Source organism: Pseudophryne corroboree, chromosome 2, assembly GCF_028390025.1.
Source record: "Pseudophryne corroboree isolate aPseCor3 chromosome 2, aPseCor3.hap2, whole genome shotgun sequence".
Lineage (NCBI taxonomy): Eukaryota > Metazoa > Chordata > Amphibia > Anura > Myobatrachidae > Pseudophryne > Pseudophryne corroboree.
In genome coordinates this window covers 456,514,716-456,538,779 of record NC_086445.1, presented here as the reverse complement: position 1 = coordinate 456,538,779, position 24,064 = coordinate 456,514,716, and positions in this window count along the sequence as shown.

Below are 24,064 nucleotides of genomic sequence, written 5' to 3'. Positions count from 1 at the left end.
ACCAATGTGATTTTAGGAAATCCAACACAACGTTGAGATCCCAAGGTGCCACTGGGGGCACAAAAGGGGGCTGAATATGCAGCACTCCCTTAACAAACGTCTGAACTTCAGGCAGTGAAGCCAGTTCTTTTTGAAAGAAAATAGACAGGGCTGAAATCTGGACTTTAATGGATCCCAATTTTAGGCCCATAGTCACTCCTGACTGTAGGAAGGGCAGAAATCGACCCAGCTGAAATTCTTCTGTGGGGGCCTTCATAGCCTCACACCAAGCAACATATTTTCGCCATATGCGGTGATAATGCTTTGCTGTCACATCTTTCCTAGCTTTTATCAGCGTAGGAATGACTTCAACCGGAATGCCCTTTTCCAACCGGATCAGGCGTTCAACCGCCATGCCGTCAAACGCAGCCGCGGTAAGTCTTGGAACAGACAGGGCCCCTGCTGTAGCAGGTCCAGTCTGAGAGGCAGAGGCCAAGGGTCCTCTGAGATCATTTCTTGTAGTTCCGGGTACCAAGTCCTACTTGGCCAATCCTCTCTTTCTTATTATCCTCAGCACCTTTGGTATGAGAGGAAGAGGAGGGAACACATAAACCGACTGGTACACCCACGGTGTCACTAGAGCGTCCACAGCTATCTCCTGAGGGTCCCTTGACCTGGCGCAATATCTTTTTAGCTTTTTGTTTAGGCAGGACGCCATCATGTCCACCTGTGGCCTTTCCCAACGGTTTACAATCAGTTGGAAGACTTCTTGATGAAGTCCCCACTCTCCCGGGTGGAGGTCGTGCCTGCTGAGGAAGTCTGCTTCCCAGTTGTCCACTCCCGAAATGAACACTGCTGACAGTGCTAACACGTGATTTTCCGCCCATCGGAGAATCCTTGTGGCTTCTGCCATCGCCATCCTGCTTCTTGTGCCGCCCTGTCGGTTTACATGGGGGACCGCTGTGATGTTGTCTGACTGAATCAGCACTGGCTGGTTTTGAAGCAGGGGTCTTGCCTGACTTAGGGCATTGTAAATGGCCCTTAGTTCCAGAATATTTATGTGTAGGGAAGCCTCCTGACTCAACCATTGTCCTTGGAAGTTTCTTCCCTGCGTGACTGCCCCCCAACCTCGGAGGCTTGCATCCGTGGTCACCAGGACCCAGTCCTGTATGCCGAATCTGCGGCCCTCTAGAAGATGAGCATTCTGAAGCCACCACAGCAGAGACACCCTGGCCCTCGGGGACAGGGTGATCAGCCGATGCATCTGAAGATGCGATCCGGACCACTTGTCTAACAGATCCCACTGAAAGATCCTTGCATGGAACCTGCCGAATGGAATTGCTTCGTAAGAAGCTACCATCTTTCCCAGGACTCGCGTGCAGTGATGCACCGACACCTGCTTTGGTTTCAGGAGGTCTCTAACCAGAGATGACAACTCCTTGGCCTTCTCCTCCGGGAGAAACACCTTCTTCTGTTCTGTGTCCAGAATCATACCCAGGAACAGCAGACGCGTCGTAGGAACCAGCTGCGACTTTGGAATATTCAGAATACAGCCGTGCTGTTGTAGCACTTCCTGAGATAGTGCTACTCCGACCAACAACTGCTCCCTGGACCTCGCCTTTATAAGGAGATCGTCCAAGTATGGGATAATTATAACTCCCTTCTTTCGAAGGAGTATCATCATTTCGGCCATTACCTTGGTAAATACCCTCGGTGCCGTGGACAGACCAAACGACAACGTCTGGAATTGGTAATGGCAGTCTTGTACCACAAAACGGAGGTACACCTGGTGAGGTGGGTAAATGGGGACATGCAGGTAAGCATCCTTGATGTCCAGTGATACCATGTAATCCCCTTCTTCCAGGCTTGCAATAACCGCCCTGAGCGATTCCATTTTGAACTTGAACCTTCTTATATAAGTGTTCAAGGATTTAAAATTTAGAATGGGTCTCACCGAACCGTCTGGTTTCGGTGCCACAAACATTGTGGAATAGTAACCCCGTCCCTGTTGAAGGAGGGGAACTTTTATTATCACCTGCTGGAGGTACAGCTTGTGAATTGCCGCCAGCATTACCTCCCTGTCCGGGGGAGTAGCTGGCAAGGCTGATTTGAGGTAACGGCGAGGGGGAGACGTCTCGAATTCCAGCTTGTATCCCTGAGATACCACTTGTAGAACCCAGGGATCCACCTGTGAGCGAACCCACCAGTCGCTAAAGTTCCGGAGACGGGCCCCCACCGCACCTGGCTCCACCAGTGGAGCCCCAGCGTCATGCGGTGGATTTAGTAGAAGCAGGGGAGGATTTCTTTTCTTGGGAACTGGCTGTATGGTGCAGCTTTTTCCCTCTACCCCTGCCTCTGGGCAGAAAGGACGCGCCTTTAACTCGCTTGCCTTTCTGGGGCCGAAAGGACTGTACCTGATAATACGGTGCTTTCTTTGGCTGTGAGGGAACCTGGGGTAAAAATGTCGACTTCCCAGCTGTCGCTGTGGAAACGAGGTCCGAGAGACCATCCCCAAACAATTCCTCACCCTTGTAAGGCAAAACCTCCATGTGCCTTTTAGAATCCGCATCACCTGTCCACTGCCGAGTCCATAATACTCTCCTGGCAGAAATGGACATTGCATTTATTCTAGATGCCAGCCGGCAAATATCCCTCTGTGCATCTCTCATGTATAAGACTACGTCTTTAATATGCTCTATGGTTAGCAATATAGTGTCCCTGTCAAGGGAATCAATGTTATCAGACAGGGAATCAGACCACGCTGCTGCAGCACTGCACATCCATGCTGAAGCAATAGCAGGTCTCAGTATAGTACCTGAGTGTGTATATACAGACTTCAGGATAGCCTCCTGCTTTCTATCCGCAGGCTCCTTTAAGGCGGCCGTATCCTGAGACGGTAATGCCACCTTTTTTGACAAGCGTGTGAGCGCTTTATCCACCCTCGGGGATGTCTCCCAACGTACCCTGTCCTCTGGCGGGAAAGGGTACGCCATTAGTAACTTTTTAGAAATCACTAGTTTTTTATCAGGGGAAGCCCACGCTTCTTCACACACACTTCATTTAACTCATCTGAAGGGGGAAAAACCACTGGTTGCTTTTTCTCCCCAAACATAATACCCTTTTTAGTGGTACCTGGGTTAATGTCAGAAATGTGCAACACATTTTTCATTGCCGTAATCATGCAACGTATGGCCCTAGTGGAATGTACATTAGTCTCGTCGTCGTCGACACTGGAGCCAGACTCCGTGTCGACATCTGTGTCTGCCATCTGAGGTAGCGGGCGTTTTTGAGCCCCTGATGGCCTTTGAGACGCCTGGGCAGGCACTGGCTGAGAAGCCGGCTGTCCCACAGCTGTTATGTCATCTAACCTTTTATGTAAGGAGTTGACACTGTCATTTAATACCTTCCACATATCCATCCACTCTGGTGTCGACCCCGCAGGGGGTGACATCACATTTATCGGCACCTGCTCCGCCTCCACATAAGCCTCCTCATCAAACATGTCGACACAGCCGTACCGACACACCGCACACATACACAGGGAATGCTCTGACTGAGGACAGGACCCCACAAAGTCCTTTGGGGAGACAGAGAGAGAGTATGCCAGCACACACCACAGCGCTATATAAACAGGGATTTACACTACACAAAGTGATTTTCCCTATAGCAGCTATAATACACAGTTTTGCGCCTAAATGTAGTGCCCCCCCCCTCTCTTTTTTACCCTATTGAGCCTGGAAACTGCAGGGGATAGCCTGGGGAGCATCCTTCCAGCGGAGCTGTGAAGAGGAAATGGCGCCAGTGTGCTGAGGGAGATAGCCCCGCCCCTTTTTCGGCGGGCTTCTCCCGCTCTTTTATTAATATTATGGCAGGGGATTTTTACACATATATAGTTTATTAGACTATATTATGTGTTTTTTTGCGATTTTAAGGTACTCTAATTGCAGCCCAGGGCGCCCCCCCCCCCCCCAGCGCCCTGCACCCATCAGTGACCGGAGTATGTGGTGTGCATAGGGAGCAATGGCGCACAGCTGCAGTGCTGTGCGCTACCTTAATGAAGACCGGAGTCTTCAGCCGCCGATTTCCAGGACGTTCTTCTTGCTTCTGGCTCTGCAAGGGGGACGGCGGCGCGGCTCCGGGACCGGACGACCGAGGCTGGGCCTGTGTTCGATCCCTCTGGAGCTAATGGTGTCCAGTAGCCTAGAAGCCCAAGCTAGCTGCAAGCAGGTAGGTTCGCTTCTCTCCCCTAAGTCCCTCGTAGCAGTGAGTCTGTTGCCAGCAGATCTCACTGAAAATAAAAAACCTAATAAATACTTTCTTTACTAGAAGCTCAGGAGAGCCCCTAGTGTGCAACCAGCTCAAGCCGGGCACAGATTCTAACTGAGGTCTGGAGGAGGGGCATAGAGGGAGGAGCCAGTGCACACCAGTAGTCCTAATTCTTTCTTAGAGTGCCCAGTCTCCTGCGGAGCCCGTCTATTCCCCATGGTCCTTACGGAGTTCCCAGCATCCACTAGGACGCCAGAGAAAAATGGTTAGTAATAATATATCAACATAACAGTGAATCTATGTTAATATATTATTAACAATCAGTGCATAAGCACTGCAGCTGCCTCCCCCAGATCCACTGCACAATCACTGCAGCTGAATAGCTCCCTCCATGAGTCCAGCACTGATCTGCCAGCACTGGCAACTCACTGATTCATGTGCAGTCTCTGCAATACATTCCAGTACAAATGAGTCATGACTCATGTGCCGAGACACTGACTCGAGACACTTCACTGAACTGAGTCATGTGTCTCAACTCAGTTCAGTGAATCACTTTGCCCATGACTACTTCACTACTGCACCACGTCCACAGGACTACAGTAGCTCGGCGGCGCAGTGGGGAGGGCGGGCGGCACCTGCACTCCCGGAGGCGGGAGCTGGTGGAGCAGGTATGATGCCCTGGCTGGCGGCACCCCCTTCTGCTGTGCCTGCCATGACGCCCAGGGCCACGTGCCCTGCTCGACCCCCCTTACCTCTGATGAAAGTACAGCGCCACATGTGATGGTGAAAAGTCCTAGATAAAAAAAGTCAGAGCTTTGACAAATTAAACACTCCCTAATAGGGGGTGTCAGCCAATCCCTAGAGTTTTAGCATTGGTAAGATGCTATGAGGTTTTGGATATATTATAAGGTGCTAGGGGTTCGGCGACCACTGGTGTTTTAAAACATAAGACATTTTTTTTTTATTTGGTGCTAAATCTTTTTACAAGAAGTTTTTCCCCACTCTCTTTTATGTTTTGTGTAAGCACATACTGTACATGTTTTTTTTGTCTTTTCAATTTTATCCCTATACCTATACTGCATAGTCCCAACCTATAAATTCTACATGATATTAAGCAAATTCACGTAAAGTGTCCTTTTTTAACACATATATATATATCTATATCTATATCTATATATTAGTGATGAGCGGGTTCGGTTCCTCGGAAACAGAACCCCCCCCCCCCCGAACTTCACCCATTTTACACGGGTCCGAGGCATACTCGGATTCTCCCGTATGGCTCGGTTAACCCGAGCACGCCCAAACGTCATCATCCCGCTGTCGGATTCTCGCGAGATTCGGATTCTATATAAGCAGCCGCGCGTCGCCGCCATTTTCACTCGTGCATTGGAAATGTTAGGGAGAGGACGTGGCTGGCGTCCTCTCTGTTTATTAATGTTGATGCAAATATTTGTGCTTCTTGCTTAATTGTGGGGACTGGGGAGCAGCTGTATTATATAGGAGGAGTACAGTGCAAAGTTTTGCTGATCAGTGACCACCAGTTTTATCCGTTCTCTGTCTGAAAAACGCTCCATATCTGTGCTCAGTGTGCTGCATATATCTGTGCTCACACTGCTTTATTGTGGGGACTGGGGACCAGCAGTATTATATAGGAGGAGTACAGTGCAGAGTTTTGCTGACCAGTGACCACCAGTATTATACGTTGTCTGCCTGAAAAATGCTCCATATCTGTGCTCAGTGTGCTGCATATATCTGTGCTCACACTGCTTTATTGTGGGGACCAGCAGTTTTATATAGGAGGAGTACAGTGCAGAGTTTTGCTGACCAGTGACCACCAGTATTATACGTTGTCTGCATGAAAAACGCTCCATATCTGTGCTCAGTGTGCTGCATATATCTGTGCTCACACTACTTTATTGTGGGGACTGGGGACCAGCAGTATTATATAGGAGGAGTACAGTGCAGAGTTTTGCTGACAGTGACCACCAGTATATATAGCAGTACGGTACGGAAGGCCACTGCTCTACCTACCTCTGTGTCGTCAAGTATACTATCCATCTAGATTCTATACCTGTGGTGCATTTTAGTTTTGCAGTTTGCTGACAGTGACCACCAGTATATATAGCAGTACGGTACGGAAGGCCACTGCTCTACCTACCTCTGTGTCGTCAAGTATACTATCCATCTAGATTCGATACCTGTGGTGCATTTTAGTTTTGCAGTTTGCTGACAGTGACCACCAGTATATATAGCAGTACGGTACGGAAAGGCCACTGCTCTACCTACCTCTGTGTCGTCAAGTATACTATCCATCCATACCTCCTGGTGCATTTCAGTTGTGCGCAGAATATATAGTAGTAGGCCATTGCTATTGATACTGGCATATAATTCCACACATTAAAAAATGGAGAACAAAAATGTGGAGGTTAAAATAGGGAAAGATCAAGATCCACTTCCACCTCGTGCTGAAGCTGCTGCCACTAGTCATGGCCGAGACGATGAAATGCCATCAACGTCGTCTGCCAAGGCCGATGCCCAATGTCATAGTAGAGAGCATGTAAAATCCAAAAAACAAAAGTTCAGTAAAATGACCCAAAAATCAAAATTGAAAGCGTCTGATGAGAAGCGTAAACTTGCCAATATGCCATTTACGGCACGGAGTGGCAAGGAACGGCTGAGGCCCTGGCCTATGTTCATGGCTAGTGGTTCAGATTCACATGAGGATGGAAGCACACATCCTCTCGCTAGAAAACTGCAGTGCCACTCCTTGATGGGCCAGGTGTTTGTGTCGGCCACTTGTGTCGCTTAGCTTAGTCACACAGCGACCTTGGTGCGCCTCTTTTTTTCTTTGCATCATGTGCTGTTTGGGGACTATTTTTTTGAAGTGCCATCCTGCCTGACACTGCAGTGCCACTCCTAGATGGGCCAGGTGTTTGTGTCAGCCGCTTGGGTCGCTTAGCTTAGTCACACAGCTACCTCATTGCGCCTCTTTTTTTCTTTGCATCATGTGCTGTTTGGGGACAATTTTTTTGAAGTGCCATCCTGCCTGACACTGCAGTGCCACTCCTAGATGGGCCAGGTGTTTGTGTCGGCCACCTGTGTCGCTTAGCTTAGTCACACAGCGACCTTGGTGCGCCTCTTTTTTTCTTTGCATCATGTGCTGTTTGGGGACTATTTTTTTGAAGTGCCATCCTGCCTGACACTGCAGTGCCACTCCTAGATGGGCCAGGTGTTTGTGTCGGCCGCTTGGGTCGCTTAGCTTAGTCACACAGCTACCTCATTGCGCCTCTTTTTTTCTTTGCATCATGTGCTGTTTGGGGACTATTTTTTTTAAGTGCCATCCTGCCTGACACTGCAGTGCCACTCCTAGATGGGCCAGGTGTTTGTGTCGGCTACTTGTGTTGCTTAGCTTAGTCACACAGCGACCTTGGTGCGCCTCTTTTTTTCTTTGCATCATGTGCTGTTTGGGGACTATTTTTTTGAAGTGCCATCCTGCCCGACACTGCAGTGCCACTCCTAGATGGGCCAGCTGTTTGTGTCAGCCACTTGTGTTGCTTAGCTTAGTCACACAGCGACCTTGGTGCGCCTCTTTTTTTCTTTGCATCATGTGCTGTTTGGGGACTATTTTTTTGAAGTGCCATCCTGCCTGACACTGCAGTGCCACTCCTAGATGGGCCAGGTGTTTGTGTCGGCCACTTGTGTCGCTTAGCTTAGTCACACAGCGACCTTGGTGCGCCTCTTTTTTTATTTGCATCATGTGCTGTTTGGGGACTATTTTTTGAAGTGCCATCCTGTCTGACACTGCAGTGCCACTCCTAGATGGGCCAGGTGTTTGTGTCGGCCACTTGGGTCGCTTAGCTTAGTCACACAGCTACCTCATTGCGCCTCTTTTTTTCTTTGCATCATGTGCTGTTTGCGGAATATTTTTTTTAAGTGCCATCCTGTCTGACACTGCAGTGCCACTCCTAGATGGGCCAGGTGTTTGTGTCGGCCACTTGTGTCGCTTAGCTTAGTCACACAGCGACCTTGGTGCGCCTCTTTTTTTCTTTGCATCATGTGCTGTTTGGGGACTATTTTTTTGAAGTGCCATCCTGCCTGACACTGCAGTGCCACTCCTAGATGAGCCAGATGTTTGTGTCGGCCACTTGTGTCGCTTAGCTTAGCCATCCAGCGACCTCGGTGCAAATTTTAGGACTAAAAATAATTTTGTGAGGTGTGAGGTGTTCAGAATAGTCTGAAAATGAGTGTAAATTATGGTTATTGAGGTTAATAATACTATGGGATCAAAATGACCCCCAAATTCTATGATTTAAGCTGTTTTTGAGGGTTTTTTGTAAAAAAAACACCCGAATCCAAAACACACCCGAATCCGACAAAAAATTTTCGGTGAGGTTTTGCCAAAACGCGTCCGAATCCAAAACACGGCCGCGGAACCGAATCCAAAACCAAAACACAAAACCAGAAAAATTTCCGGTGCACATCACTAATATATATATGTATATATGTCAAAATTTGTTCTGAAAATAAATCTGTAACTCTTTTTAAACCCATAAAAATTATTTCTATTTGCTCCATTAATGTATACATATTTTTATAATTCATTGAGTCTTCCTATAAGCTTATACACACACACACACACACACACACACACACACACACACACACACACACGGTGATTCAAAAGTCGCAGTACACCCTTTTGTTTCAAAAACTGTGCAGGACATGGGCAAACTGAATACTCCAGTAAGGTATTGGTGAGGTGGGCAGAGGCGGATTGGCCATAGGGCTTACAGGGAAGATTCCTGGTGGGCCGACGCACCCGTGGGGCCTGTTTTGTTTGGGGACATGTAGTCCTTTTTATAGACATAATGAATAAGATGCTAAATAATTTGCATATATGAAAATTACTTTGCCACTTAGCCTGTGATTGCAGATGATCTAGTGTATGCTCTGTCTGCCTGCTTGGCTGACATATAAGATTGAGTGAATAGTGATTGGGATACGGTTGGTGTAATAAGCAAGAAAATATATCTTTCTAAAGAATGATATAGTTTCCTAAATTCTAAAGGTGTATCATATAATGTGCTCATAATATTTAATTTTATTTCTTTTTAACTGACATGCTGGACATGCCCACTATCTGGAAAGTCTTGGGGGGAGGGTGCTGCTGCCATGGCCCATGGCTAGACCTTACACCTCTGGTGCTGCCCATGTGGGGCCACTAGTACAAATTTTTCCAGGGCCACTTTTTGTTCCCAATCCGCCCCTGGAGGTGGGCTATCCTTTAAGGTATGTACCGAGCATGGGCGCCGTCTTGAATCTAAGTCAGTTTTCCCATTTTCTGCACAGTTTTTGAAACAAAAGGGTGTATTGCGACTTTTGAATCACCCTGTATATATACACTGCTCAAAAAATAAAGGGAACACTAAAATAACACATCCTAGATCTGAATGAATGAAATATTCTTATTGAATACTTTGTTCTTTACATAGTTGAATGTGCTGACAACAAAATCATACAAAAATTATCAATGGAAATCATATTTATTAACCCATGGAGGTCTGGATTTGGAGTCACACTAAAAATTAAAGTGGAAAAACACACTACAGGCTGATCCAACTTTGATGTAATGTCCTTAAAACAAGTCAAAATGAGGCTCAGTAATGTGTGTGGCCTCCACGTACCTGTATGACCTCCCTACAACGCCTGGGCATGCTCCTGATTAGGTGGCGGATGGTATCCTGAGGGATCTCCTCCCAGACCTGGACTAAAGCATCCGCCAACGCCTGGACAGTCTGAGGTGCAACGTGGCGTTGGTGGATGGAGCGAGACATGATGTCCCAGATGTGCTTAATTGGATTCAGGTCTGGGGAATGGGCGGGCCAGTCCATAGCATCAATGCCTTCGTCTTGCAGGAACTGCTGATACACTCCAGCCACATGAGGTCTAGCATTGTCTTGCATTAGGAGGAACCCAGGGCCAACCGCACCAGCATATGGTCTCACAAGGGGTCTGAGGATCTCATCTCGGTACCTAATGGCAGTCAGGCTACCTCTGGCGAGCACATGGAGGGCTGTGCGGCCCCCCCAAAAAATGCCAACCCACACCATTACTGACCCACTGCCAAACCGGTCATGCTGGAGGATGTTGCAGGCAGCAGAACGTTCTCCTTGTCATCTCCAGACTCTGTCACGTCTGTCACATGTGCTCAGTGAGAACCTACTTTCATCTGTGAAGAGCACAGGGCACCAGTGGCGAATTTGCCAATCTTGGTGTTCTCTGGCAAATGTCAAACGTCCTGCACGGTGTTGGGCTGTAAGCACAACCCCCACCTGTGGACGTCGGGCCCTCATACCACCCTCATGGAGTCTGTTTCTGATCGTTTGAGTAGACACATGCACTTTTGTGGCTTGCTGGAGGTCATTTTGCAGGGCTCTGGCAGTGCTCCTCCTGTTCCTCCTTGCACAAAGGCGGAGGTAGCGGTCCTGCTGCTGGGTTGTTGCCCTCCTACGGCCTCCTCCACGTCTCCTGATGTACTGGCCTGTCTCCTTGTAGCTCCTCCATGATCTGGACACTACGCTGACAGACACAGCAAACCTTCTTGCCACAGCTCGCATTGATGTGCCATCCTGGATGAGCTGCACTACCTGAGCCACTTGTGGGGGTTGTAGACTCCGTCTCATGCTACCACTAGAGTGAAAGCACCGCCAGCTTTCAAAAGTGACCAAAACAGCCAGAAAGCATAGGAGCTGAGAAGTGGTCTGTGGTCACCACCTGCAGAACAACTCCTTTATTGGGGGTGTCTTGCTAATTGCCTATAATTTCCACCTGTTGTCTATTCCATTTGCACAACAGCATGTGAAATTGATTGTCAATCAGTGTTGCCTCTTAAGTGGACAGTTTGATTTCACAGAAGTGTGATTGACTTGGATTTACATTGTGTTGTTTAAGTGTTCCCTTTATCTTTTTGAGCAGTATATATATATATATATATATATATATATATATTACAGGCTATAGATTATACAAAGGCCATAGACTTGCATTCTTGCTGATGGAAAGTGAGTAGGGTGCAGTTTCAACTATGTTTTTGAGAGGCATAGTTATCAACTGGATAGTAACTAGTTTTAAAAGAAACTAGCAGCAAAAAAAAGATTTGTTTCTTGCATTCATGCCTTTAGTCAGCAGTTTGTACTATGGGTTAACTGCACTCTACACTTGTTTCTTTTCAAGCCGCACGTACGCTGATGTTCCCGGCGTTGCCTAGCAACCAGCCGGCTTTGACACTGCCTAGATGCGACTACACGTCATCACCGGGCGCACCGCAGTTCCCACAGCGCGATACGGAGCGGCCACGCACATTTGGTTTGGCGGGTCTCTATCTTTATAAGGTGAGTCTCTTCTCTTTACACACACTACTTCACATCTTGACAAAGGGGTTTAACTCCCCGAAACGTTGATGTTCACTTTTTTGATGTCTTAATACAAAGACTACTTTTTCATAAGACCCTGAGTGCCGCTGGTTTACTTTCTCGTGTCTCATTCCAAATACTGAGGGCACCTGGGCAAACATATTCTATACCTGCTAGAGTGCCGGGCTGATTTTTCATGATATTCATTCAGGAGCCGTTCTGAGGACAGCACTTGCCTGAGCCAAGGCACCACAACCGTTTAACAGTCATTATTTACTTGTACTTCCCTTGAAAGATGTTTGAGTCATCGCCTGCCTAGCTGCAGCAATTCACCCGCACCACCAGCACTCTTTGGTTAACCCCTTGGGACACATAGGGTGTTTCACCATTCAGCACTGGTCACTTCAGTATCACTCTGCACAGTCACGAGTTCCAACAGGACTCTAGGCATGAACCCTAGCACTTCGGCAGCAAACATGGACGAGGTGAGCGGATACAGACATCTAAATATTGCTAAAGGCGACCTATACAGCTTTACTGATGAGGCTGCAGATAGACTCCGCTTCAAGGAGCAGCTTTCCTCCACGGAACAATCTTTTGGGCCAGAGGATCTGTACCAGCAGCTGTACAAATTAAAAAGGAGGGAGATCGACTTTTTATTACACGGCATTTCCCTAGCGGACTACCATAGGGAATGCATGATCCCCAGAGGCTTCAGAGTTAGGAACGCACCCACCATAGGGAGGTTCAACCCTGATTTCTGCAAGAAGTGGGTAGGAATCACTAACAAGTGCAGCCTCGACCTGATGTTGCTGGTGATCGAGGAAGCGGGCAGAGAGCTCAAAGTGGTCAAAGAAAAAATACAGTCATTTGAAGCTGACCATCTGTCGTTTCTGCAACAAGACGAATCGCATGACTGGTTGGCTAAACTGCGCACTCAATGCGACAATTACCGCAGGGACCTCATTAAGTTCAAAAAGAACAAGCATAACATCGTTCAGGAGGACTACGAAAGCAATAGGGTGTATCGCTGGTTGATGGGAGGAGGCGGACCCAACACTTTTCAAAAATCCCGCACATCCAGGCAGGGTTGGCGTCGACGAAGAGAAAACACCCCTAGGTCAGCAGCCTCGTCAAACAGTGATAGTGAATTCGCCTTAGCTGACTCTGACGGCTCACAAGACACACAAGCCATCCCTTTAGATCAAGCTGCCCCTCAGTCTTCAAAAACAAAAGGGCGGCCACCCGTCGGGGCGGTCAGAACACGAGACTCAAGAGATCGAGCTGTCAAAAACAAGACCTAGTAGTTAATCTTTCAAAGCGCATCCTTACCTCAGCTGAGACACATGTACTCAACCATGGGCTTTCCTTCGTCCCTACCAATTCTCACAGCGAACTTTCTTGGAAAATTGATTTGTTCCAATTCTCCCGCAAGCTACGGCGACAGGAATATTTTGCCTCACATCACCTACAGGACCCATCTCCAACACCTGTCTTCCAACCCTTTTTGAACAAGAGGAGTCATTCTCTCTTTGATCCCCCCTCTTCAAACCCTTCCATCAAATCTTACACACGATTGATGGACGAAGCTGTCGACAAATACACCAAGGCGAGCAGCGACATCACCACAACCTATCCAAGCAAGAATGGGCAGCCCTTAAAAATCTAGGCTCCTACACCGACATTGTCATTCGCCCCGCCGACAAAGGGGGCGGCGTGGTCGTCATGGACCTTGCCTACTACAAGTCAGAAATCCTGACCCAGCTATCTGACATCAACACATACAGCTTACTGAGCTTCGATCCCACTACTGCATAAAAACAGGAACTTGACAGCATCCTAGCATCAGCACACTCTCAACAGCTGATTTCTGATAAGCTTTTCAATGCTCTTCTGCAGAAGCATCCGGTAGTGCCGGTTCTGTTCACAGTGCCCAAAATTCACAAAAACCTACAGTCGCCTCCCGGCCGTCCTATTATCTCGGCCCGCCAGTCTTTATATCAACCCATCTCGCAGTTTTTGGATAGTATACTGCAACCTTTAGTGCTTAAACAGTCCACCTGCCTGAAGGACACCACCTCTTTTCTGTGCACATTGGAAGCTTTCGGTCCAGTCCCTGAAGGGGCACTTCTTTGCACAGTCGACATTTGCAGTCTGTACACTTGCATACCGCATTCAGATGGCTTAGCAGCCATGAGGTCATTCCTGATTGATGAAAAGATGACAGACGTGGACCTTGACCTATTTATGAACCTACTAGAGCTGACCCTCACGAGGAACTATTTCCTTTTTGACGCTCGCTTTTACCAACAAAGGACCGGGTGTGCGATGGGCAGCAACGTTGCTCCGTCGTACGCCAATATATATATGCTCAAAGAGGAGGCCCAGATGTTCTTTCACGACTCAGCATCGGCTTCATCAATTGCGCTGTTCGCCAGATACATAGACGACCTGTTCATCATTTGGACATGGGGAGAAACCGCGTTGAAGTCTCTATTAGAATCTATCAACACTAGACCTTCACCAATAAGAATCACCTACCATTGGTCTCCTGCATCCATCAACTATCTGGATGTCTTAGTCACAGTACAAGCCGGCAGATTATACACGAGTGTTTATCATAAGCCCACGGATAAAAACACCCTCCTCCGAGCCAACAGCCACCATCCCCGGTCTCTGAAGCAGGGTCTCCCCAGGTCACAAATGATAAGGGTAGCCCGTATTCACAGTCAATCGGCGAATCTGGAGAGTGAACTCGACAAGATGATCCTCAAATTCATCGCCAGAGGTTATGAGTGTTCCTCTCTTGAGGCCACTAAAAGAGAGATCCTGACGATACCTCGCAGCACCCTATTGCAGGCCAAATCCAAGCCTATGGATAGCAGAATTCCTTGGACCACGTCGTTCGACACCTCCAGTTCCATACTCACCCGAGCAAGCCGGGCTTTGTGGCCCATAGTCTCCACTGACACATCATTGCCTTTCAAGCACAAAACCCCCTTGATGTGCTACAGGAGAGGACGGAATATCAGGGATATGTTGGTGCACACCGACATCACCAACTTCCCCAAGGCCTCCGATGGGCCCTCAAAGGACACCTTCATCACCAAGAAACCCGGATACTACCGCTGCTTGGGCTGCACTACGTGCACCCACATGCTGACAGGCTCGGTGTTTAAATTACCTTTAACCGATAAAGAGCTCCACATTCACCACACAGTGTCGTGTACCTCTACCTATATTATTTACCTGATAACATGCCCGTGTGGCTTGTGTTATGTGGGTAAGACCATCAGATCCCTACGTGAGCGTATGGCCCTGCACCGGTCTGCAATAAAAGCAGCATTAACGGGAAAGGCATCTGATCAACCTGTGGCCAGGCATTTTTTCGAAGCCCATCACTCTTTATCCGGCCTCAAACACATCATTATCGACCACGTACCTAAATCTCTACGAGGGGGCGATAGAGAGGGTCAGCTCCTTAGGAAAGAAGCCACCTGGATCTACAACCTTGGCACGATTCATCCCGCTGGATTGAACGAGAGGATCGTTTGGAGTACCTTTGGCTGAACTATCCTCCAGCCACAGTGGACAGTAGCCCACAACACTTTCCCTTTTGGGGAGTGTGGGAGATATATATCAGTTGGACAGTATCTGTTAGAATGCCTATTATAGACCATTAACATTCTGTTCATCACTGTCCGCTATTGCTGCACACAGATGACACTGCGTCCGTGTATGCTCACTATTCGGCTACATCTGTTAGGCACTGACCCTCACTCTACAGTTCACCTTCTCGAGTTTTCACCTTTATCACCCTTTGTTTTGTTGTCTAGATCTTTTTATTTTGGCAGGGGCATTTCGGTATCCTGCGATATAGCCATGTACGACCATGTCACCGTAGGCTTTATTCTTTATTTTGACAGTTTCTTGCATTCATGCCTTTAGTCAGCAGTTGGTACTATGGGTTAACTGCACTCTACACTTGTTTCTTTTCAAGCCGCATGTACGCTGATGTTCCCGGCGTTGCCTAGCAACCAGCCGGCTTTGACACTGCCTAGACGCGACTACACGTCATCACCGGGCGCACCGCAGTTCCCACAGCGCGATACGGAGCGGCCACGCACATTTGGTTTGGCGGGTCTCTATCTTTATAAGGTGAGTCTCTTCTCTTTACACACACTACTTTACATCTTGACAAAGGGGTTTAACTCCCCGAAACGTTGATGTTCACTTTTTTGATGTCTTAATACAAAGACTACTTTTTCATAAGACCCTGAGTGCCGCTGGTTTACTTTCTCGTATCTCATTCCAAATACTGAGGGCACCTGGGCAAACATATTCTATACCTGCTAGAGTGCCGGGCTGATTTTTCATGATATATATATATATATATATATATATATATATATTACAGGCTATAGATTATACAAAGGCCATAGACTTGCATTCTTGCTGATGGAAAGTGAGTAGGGTGCAGTTTCAACTATGTTTTTGAGAGGCATAGTTATCAACTGGATAGTAACTAGTTTTAAAAGAAACTAGCAGCAAAAAAAAGATTTTTTTTTGACTAGCAGTAAAAAAATTACTAAAAATCCATCCATTAGCAGCGCTGTGGTGGCCTATGACACAGTTTAGGAAACACCAACATCCACCTGTGCCTACAACCAAACAGGTGTTTCTCAAGGCCCTTGTAAAGTAAACACTATAAGGAATGCTACTCATGTCAGCTACCATCCAATCAGCCACATCAACATACAGCTGAGTTAGTGAAACTGCAGACCCACTCTCTGATACTGAATGAGCTGCCACTGTGAGAGAAGGAAGATGAGAGAGGAGTGAATGTGGCTGTAGCGTGAGGTAAGGAGGATGATGGAGTAGAGGATGAGGTCAGAGTGTGAGGGAAGGAAGAGGGTAATTGAGGAGAGGATATGGGCAGGTTGTTTTTTGGTAAGGAAGAAATGCATAAGACTGAGTTTTGTCATAAGTAGTTAATAATAATAATAATAATAATAAGTATGATGCTACACTGGTTTTGAGAGCTGCCATTTTGAGATATATGGAAGGGGTGGGTATGTAGCTAAAGGATTCATTATTTTGTTAAGAGAATTGACACAGTAGAGGTACTGTACATTTTCTAAAGCATCTAAAACAGACAAATGGTGGTGTTATTTATAGCAACCAAAGGTTAGCTGAAGGCTGCATAAGCCTAAAGCCATAAAAGAGCCCAATTTTTTGTGATTGGATGTCTATGACTAAGCAGTTGCTAGGAGTTTGTTGGTTTCTGTTGGAATTTTTCCATAGGATTGTTCGGCTGTCAGTCAAGGTTTTAGGGGGCATGGTGCCTCAGACTTCCTCTTGCCATTTTGGAATGGCCCAGGAAGGCTGAGTACTTGTCTAGTTCTGCTATAAGTGTCTTTGTTGAGTTTTGATTGCCTCCTTATTGCTTATTTGTATTACTGTTTGGTGCATCTGCCCTCCTCCCGTCTCCTCCTGCTTCCCTTTGCAGTGCCCTGCTTTGTTGCTCCCCCCCCCCCCTCTGGCATGCCGTGTCCCCGCAGGTCCGCTTCCCCCTCCCGTCGCCTCCTGGGGCCGCGGGTGCCCAGCACTCGCGTTCGCAGAGTGCGGCCTCTCCTGGCTCGATCCCTGCATCTGATGGTTCGTGGCGGGGTCGGGTCGCTGTGGCCCGCGCTGCTGACATTGCTGCTCGTCTGACCGGCGGGCGCGCTGCCCCGGCCGCGACGGGTGTTGGCTCAACTGGCCCGTGGTCACGGGAGGCGTCCCCGGCGGCCAGTGTTCTACAGGCGGCGCACTCACCCGGCGCGGTGACTTCCGGTGCGTCCCCCGTCTCCTCCCCGTTGGTGGCTCCGGAGCCGGGACGCTGGCCCCGTGAGCGGCTCCTGTGCTGGGGTCCCCGGCTGAAGTGCTCTCGGCGGGGTCTCTACTGCACGACCCCCTTTCCCCCGCTGGGTCTTTACGCCCTGCATCGTCCCCTTTCATCGGGCTACATGCGCCACCTGCTGGTCTGGTTGGAACGGTGTTCAACCTGCCTGGCCCTCCTCAGTCGTTTGCGGCGTCCGGTGGGTTGACCAGGGGTCAGTTTTTCCCTGGTGGACTCCCCTGGCCTGTTGCGCAGGTGTTTCCCGCATCCTCTTTAGCACCTTACCCGGGTCTCCCAGTTTCCTCCTCCCCGCAATTTTCGCCGTATTTCTCAGGTTCGGCCGCTGGGGTCCAGCCCACATGGTCAGTCAGCGGCCCTCGAATTGCGATTCCCCCCTCAGCTTTTGCAGGCACGTATCTCGGGTCTTCTCCCGCTGCTGTGGCCCCGTATGCCCAGTTTTGGCATTCATCCCCCGCTCCCGCTCAGTTCCCTCCCGTGTCGACAGTGTTTCCCTGGTCAGCTGGGTATCTTCCCCTGCCCGCGTGGCTCCCTGCCTACACCATCGGTGGCTCGCCTTTGGTCGGGGTGGCCCTTCCCCCCGATGGATCGTCCTCCTCCACGGGGTGCCCCCCCGCCGCTGCCCACTGGCCCCCCTCCATTGATGCTTTGCCCCCTCTCCCGCCTGTCCCCCCGTTTCTGTTGATACGCAGGTTTTGCTGCACTTGTTGTCCCTTCTGTTTCCTCCTCTCAGGTGCTGGCGAGTCCGGGGGCATCGGTGACTACGTCGCGGAGGGGTTGGAATTCGAGGAGAGCCGTGGTGCCAACAGAAGATGCTCTGCCACGACCGGTGGCGGGTGAAGCGACTGATGCAGTTACGGGTCCTTTGGGCGCTGGTGAGCATGCTGTTCCTTCTCCCTGTTCTTCTAGCACTTCTTCTACCTCTTCTAGTAGTGTTTCTTCTGGTTCTTCTCGGCGCCCGTGTAAGCTGGCTAGGCTCATTGCGTGGCGAGTGGCTAAGGAATCTAGGTAGGTGACGGCGCTGGCGGCTTCGGTTCCCTCTGATCCCCCTCGTTTTACTGGGATGGTTCATTGCGCCAATACGGCCGTTACCCGGGGGGTTCGCAAGAGGATGAGGAAGAAAATTAGGAAAGGGAAGAACGTAGACATTTTCACCCTTACGGATGACATGCGGCAGGCTTTTGACGCTGCCAAGAAAACTGGTGGGGGGGGGGCATTGGGGAGAATGCTTTCCGTAATTTCCATCAATGGTTGCGGGGTTTCTTTGTTTTTATTGCTTGTTATACCGAATCGCGGCCTGCGGAGTATCACAACATGGTTAAGTATTTGTTTCTTGTACATGGCATGTATTTGAAATCCAAAGGCTACGCTTGGCGGGATCACGGCTAGAAATTCCGCCGTAATAGGATGGTAACGCCATTTTGCCTACGGGTTTCAAAGATGTGGAGGTGTGGTTGGAGGTCACCCAGCAGGTTAAGCCCCGCGGGGAGGTCACGGGTAAGAAGTCTCTTGTGGTTGGCGCTTCCGGTTCATGCTCCTTAGTGAAGGGCAGGTGTTTCACTTACAATGAGGGTAAGTGCACCAGGGGCGTTTACTGCCATTTTCATCACTCATGCAAAGTGTGTGGGGCCGGTCACCCATCCAAGGACTGCTCCTCGGCCGCGAGCGGTATACCCTCCGCTCCGGCCGAGGCCGCTGGAGGTAATAAGTATTCCCCTGTTCGGGTTCCCGAGCTGCGGCGCTGGCTTAGTTTGTACCCCGACAGGTCGGCCGCGCGGTTCCTTTTGGAAGGTTTTAGTCAGGGTTTCCGCCTGCCCATTTCGTATTCCGTGCATGTGGTAGCACGTCAGAATTTGAAATCTGCTCGCGAATTCCCGCATGAGGTCCGGCCGAAGGTGGATGCGGAGATCAGCTTGGGGGGCATGTGTGGGCCCTATGCCGTTCCCCCTCTTCCCGCCTTGTGCATCTCCCCCGTGGGGGTGGTGCCCAAGAAGGCCTCGGGTAAGTTCCGCCTTATACAGCATCTGTCACATCCTCATGGTAGTTCGGTTAATGACTCCATTCCCGAGGCCGTGTGCAGAGTGCAAGGTTTAAATGGTGGCAAGCTGCGCTCTACTCTTTTTAGGTGTTAATACAAAGTAGCTGCTATTGGAAATATAGGGTTGTTAGGGGTACTCCTTCCCCTAAACAGTTTATGCACTATGAAAAGAAGAAAATTTCCAGCGCTTTTCTTTGTATAAACTCGGTAAAAAAATTCCTTACAGACAACTTTATGATATATGTTGTTCTTTTATTTTTTTTCACAAATTGTAAACACTTCTTTGAATAAACAATTTAAAATTATGCTTGTGATCACAAGAAATTATTATAAAATACCGGTACGTATATTTACCTCACATACACAATACATAAAACACACACACAAACATTTAGACATATATATCCATTGTTGGTAACTGTTTCCGATTTTTAAGGGAGTTGATATACTTTATAGCGATTCATTCTTCTCCCCTATTTGTTTAAGGATTTAGCAGTTTCCAATTATAGATAGGTTGAGACCATTGTTCCTAGTTTCCTTGTTTATATATTAGTGTAATTTGTACTACGCTTGCAGTCTATTTTAAAGACGGCTCCGGGAAAAAAAACGTCCCGTGATGAAGCTAATGTCAGTTACGATTGTAGAGAACACTGATCGCCACTGAGCCCGCAGATCCCCACCTGACGCCGGACACCGAGAACGGGAAGCCCAGGACCAAGGAGGAGGACGACGCGGTAAGCGGAGGAAAAGGTCTGCCGGCAGACTAACATTGCATTGCACTGCACAATCACCTAAGGAGACTTCAAACTGACATTAGCTTCATCACGGGACGTTTTTTTTCCCGGAGCTGTCTTTAAAATAGACTGCAAGCGTGATACAAATTACACTAATATATAAACAAGGAAACCAGGAACAATGGTCTCAACCTATCTATAATTGGAAACTGCTAAATCCTTAAACAAATAGGGGAGAAGAATGAATCGCTATAAAGTATATCAACTCCCTTAAAAATCGGAAACAGTTACCAACAATGGATATATGTGTCTAAATGTTTGTGTGTGTGTTTTATGTATTGTGTATGTGAGGTAAATATACGTACCGGTATTTTATAATAATTTTTTGTGATCACAAGCATAATTTTAAATTGTTTATTCAAAGAAGTGTTTACAATTTGTGAAAAAAAATAAAAGAACAACATATATCATAAAGTTGTCTATAAGGAATTTTTTTACCGAGTTTATACAAAGAAAAGCGCTTGAAATTTTCTTCTTTTCGTGTGCAGAGTGCGTTATCAGTCTTTTGATGAGGCTCTGCGCTTTGTTCGGGACTGTGGTCCGGGTGCCCTATTAACAAAATTGGATGTGGAGTCGGCTTTTCGTCTCCTTCCCCTGCACCCAGATTCCCTGCGGTTTCTGGGTTTCAAATTAGGTGCTGAGTTTATGTGGATAGGTGTCTCCCCATGGGCTGTTCGGTCTCCTGTGCCTATTTTGAGAGATTTAGCACTTTTTTGCATTGGTGCATCCAGGCCGCCTCCGGTCACCCCGGGGCTGCTCACTACCTGGACGATTTTCTCTTTATGGGTCCAGGAGGCAGTTCGGTTTGCGGCGATATTTTGTCAGTGGCCAAGTCCTTGTTTGAGGGTTTGGGGGTTCCCATTGCGCAAGAGAAATGCGAGGGCCCCACTAGTTGTCTGAGCTATCTGGAGATTGAGATAAACACCGTGGCGGGTCGCTGTCGCCAACCCGCGGATAAAGTGCAGAAGCTTTTGGGTTTGCTTGACGACTGCTTGGGGAAGCGCAAGGTGCGGCTTAAATAGGTACAGTCGTTGCTTGGCTCCTTCAATTTTACGTACAGAATTATTCCCATGGGTAGGGGTTTTTACCGGAAACTTGAACGGGCTACTGCGGGGACAGTCAGGCAGCATCACACAGTGTACCTCTCCCGCGAGATCAAGGATGATTTGCGGGTTTGGGCTTCCTTCCTGGTGTCTTTCAACAGGGAAGTTTTGTGTCCTCCTCCTCGTTGTTCCAACCGGTGCCTCCAGCTGTTCACAGATGCCTCGGGCAGTTGTTGCTTTGGGGCCTTTTTTGCCGGTTCCTGGTGCGCTGCTGCTTGGCCGTCTTCTTTGGTCTCACGGGGTTTCACTAGGAACCTCCTGTTGCTGGAATTGTTCCCTATCGTGGTTGCCCTGGAATTATGGGCCTGCAAGTTTTCTAATCGGGAAATTTCGTTCCGTTGCGACAACTTGGGAGTGGTGCACGCTATCAATAATCAGCGTCTTCTTCTCCTCAGGCTTTGCGACTGTTGCGACATTTGGTGATTGTCTGCTTGCGGCGCAGTATTAATTTCATGGCCCATCACGTTCCCGGAATCGACCATGGGATTGCGGATGCTTTGTCTCGGTTTCAGTTTGATAAGTTCCGGGAGTTGGTTACGGGAGCGGCGACTGAGGGTTTACCTTGCCCGCCTTCTTATCTGGCAGATTGTCGAGTCGGGTTAACTGCTCTGGCCAGGTATGCATTAGCTCCTTCCACGCTTAGGGCGTATGATGCGGCCTGGAGTGATTGGTTGGCTTTTCACAGTAGGTATGGTATGTCAGGTGAGTCCCCGGTAGACATTCTGACTGTCACTGACCTGGGTTGGGGATGTTGTGAACTCGGGGGTTCTTCCGATGGTCGGGAAGAGGAACCACAGCTGGGTCGGAACAGAGATGGTTGGATATAGGTTTTCCTCATACAAGACTCTGATAGTTAGGATTGGTGAAAAATGCTGAGGAACTTTATTATGGGAAGGGAGCAATACAGCGACACATGGAAGAAAGAAAACTTGTGGGCAATGTCAAAGGCTACTGGAGAATTTGTGAGCAATGTTTAAAGGCACTGATGAATGAAGAACTTGTGAGCGATGGTGAAAGACACTGAAGAATTTGTGAGCAATGTTTAAAGACACTGATGAATGAAGAACTTGTGAGCGATGATTAAAGACACTGAAGAATTTGTGAGCAATGTTTTGAAGACACTGATGAATGAAGAACTTGTGAGCGATGATGAAAGACATTGAAGAATTTGTGAGCGATGTTTAAAGACACTGATGAATGAAGAACCTGTGAGCGATGGTGATAGACACTGAAGAATTTGTGTGCGATGTTTGAAGACACTGATGAATGAAGAACTTGTGAGCAATTATGAAAGACACTGAAGAATTTGTGAGCGATGTTTAAAGATACTGATGAATCAAGAACTTGTGAGCGATGATGAAAGACACTGAAGAATTTGTGAGCGATGTTTTGAAGACACTGATGAATGAAGAACTTGTGAGCGATGATGAAAGACACTGAAGAATTTGTGAGCAATGTTTAAAGACACTGTTGAATGAAGAACTTGTGAGCGATGGTGAAAGACACTGAAGAATTTGTGTGCGATGTTTGAAGACACTGATGAATGAAGAACTTGTGAGCGATGATGAAAGACACTGAACGCTGGAAACACTAAAGTTGGTTCAGCCCGCAGGTCATGCTGAATCCAGGGAGCGCTGGCAACTGCACTGCAGAGGAACACACTAGTTGCTAGGATCACTGGAGACTGTGCTGCAGGAAGGCACCCTGAATGCTGGAAGCACTGGAGTATAGCTGCTGAGGAACACACTGCGTACGGTAGCTCTGGCATCCACTTCAGAAAAGAGACGATACTCAGGCGCCGAGGCTCTGCCCGGCGTCTGGTTTTGAATCTACTGGATTGGTGAAGCAGGTTAGTGATGTCACCCGCTCCCTGTCCACGTGACGCCGGCTGTCATGCCGGCGCCCACGCTCCGGGGAACCGCCGGGAGCCGCGCCAGCCAGACGCCGGGACCCAAGGATCACCGGAGGTGGGGACCGCCAAATGGACCAGCAGCCACGCAGGGGTAAGCGCGGCGGCCGCTGCCCCTGGCGTGTTACAATGATGGCTTTTGTTTGGGAGCATTATCAAAGGGGTAGGTTCAAAGCGGCCATGTCTTCTGCCCTTGCGGGCATTTTCTTTCATTCTAGGCTCCGCTGGCTGGCGGACCCCACCGGGTCTTTTGTCCTTTCCAAAGCGCTTAAGGGATGGTCTAGGGTACGCCCCTGACTGCGGATTCCCGTAGGCTGGTTACATTACAGCTTTTGGCGGAGTTGCAGGGTGTGCTGCCTCAGGTCGCGGACTCTGAGTTCGAGGTGGCCCTTTTTAGATTTGCTTTTGCTTTGGCTTTCTTTGGTGCATTTAGGGTAAGCCAGTTGGTGGCAAGCAGCAAGTCATCCCGGGATTCCGGTATGCTTTTCTGTAATGTGCGTGTGCAGGATAGCCTGTAATTCTCTGTAGGATTGTGCGGTCCAAGACAGATCAAACAGGTCGGGGTCGCTGGGTGTCCTTGGAGGCCCGGGAGGATGTGGGTGTCTGCCCGCTGCGCCTGGCACAGGAGTATTTCCGGTTGAGGCCTCCGGGGGGCGACCAGTTG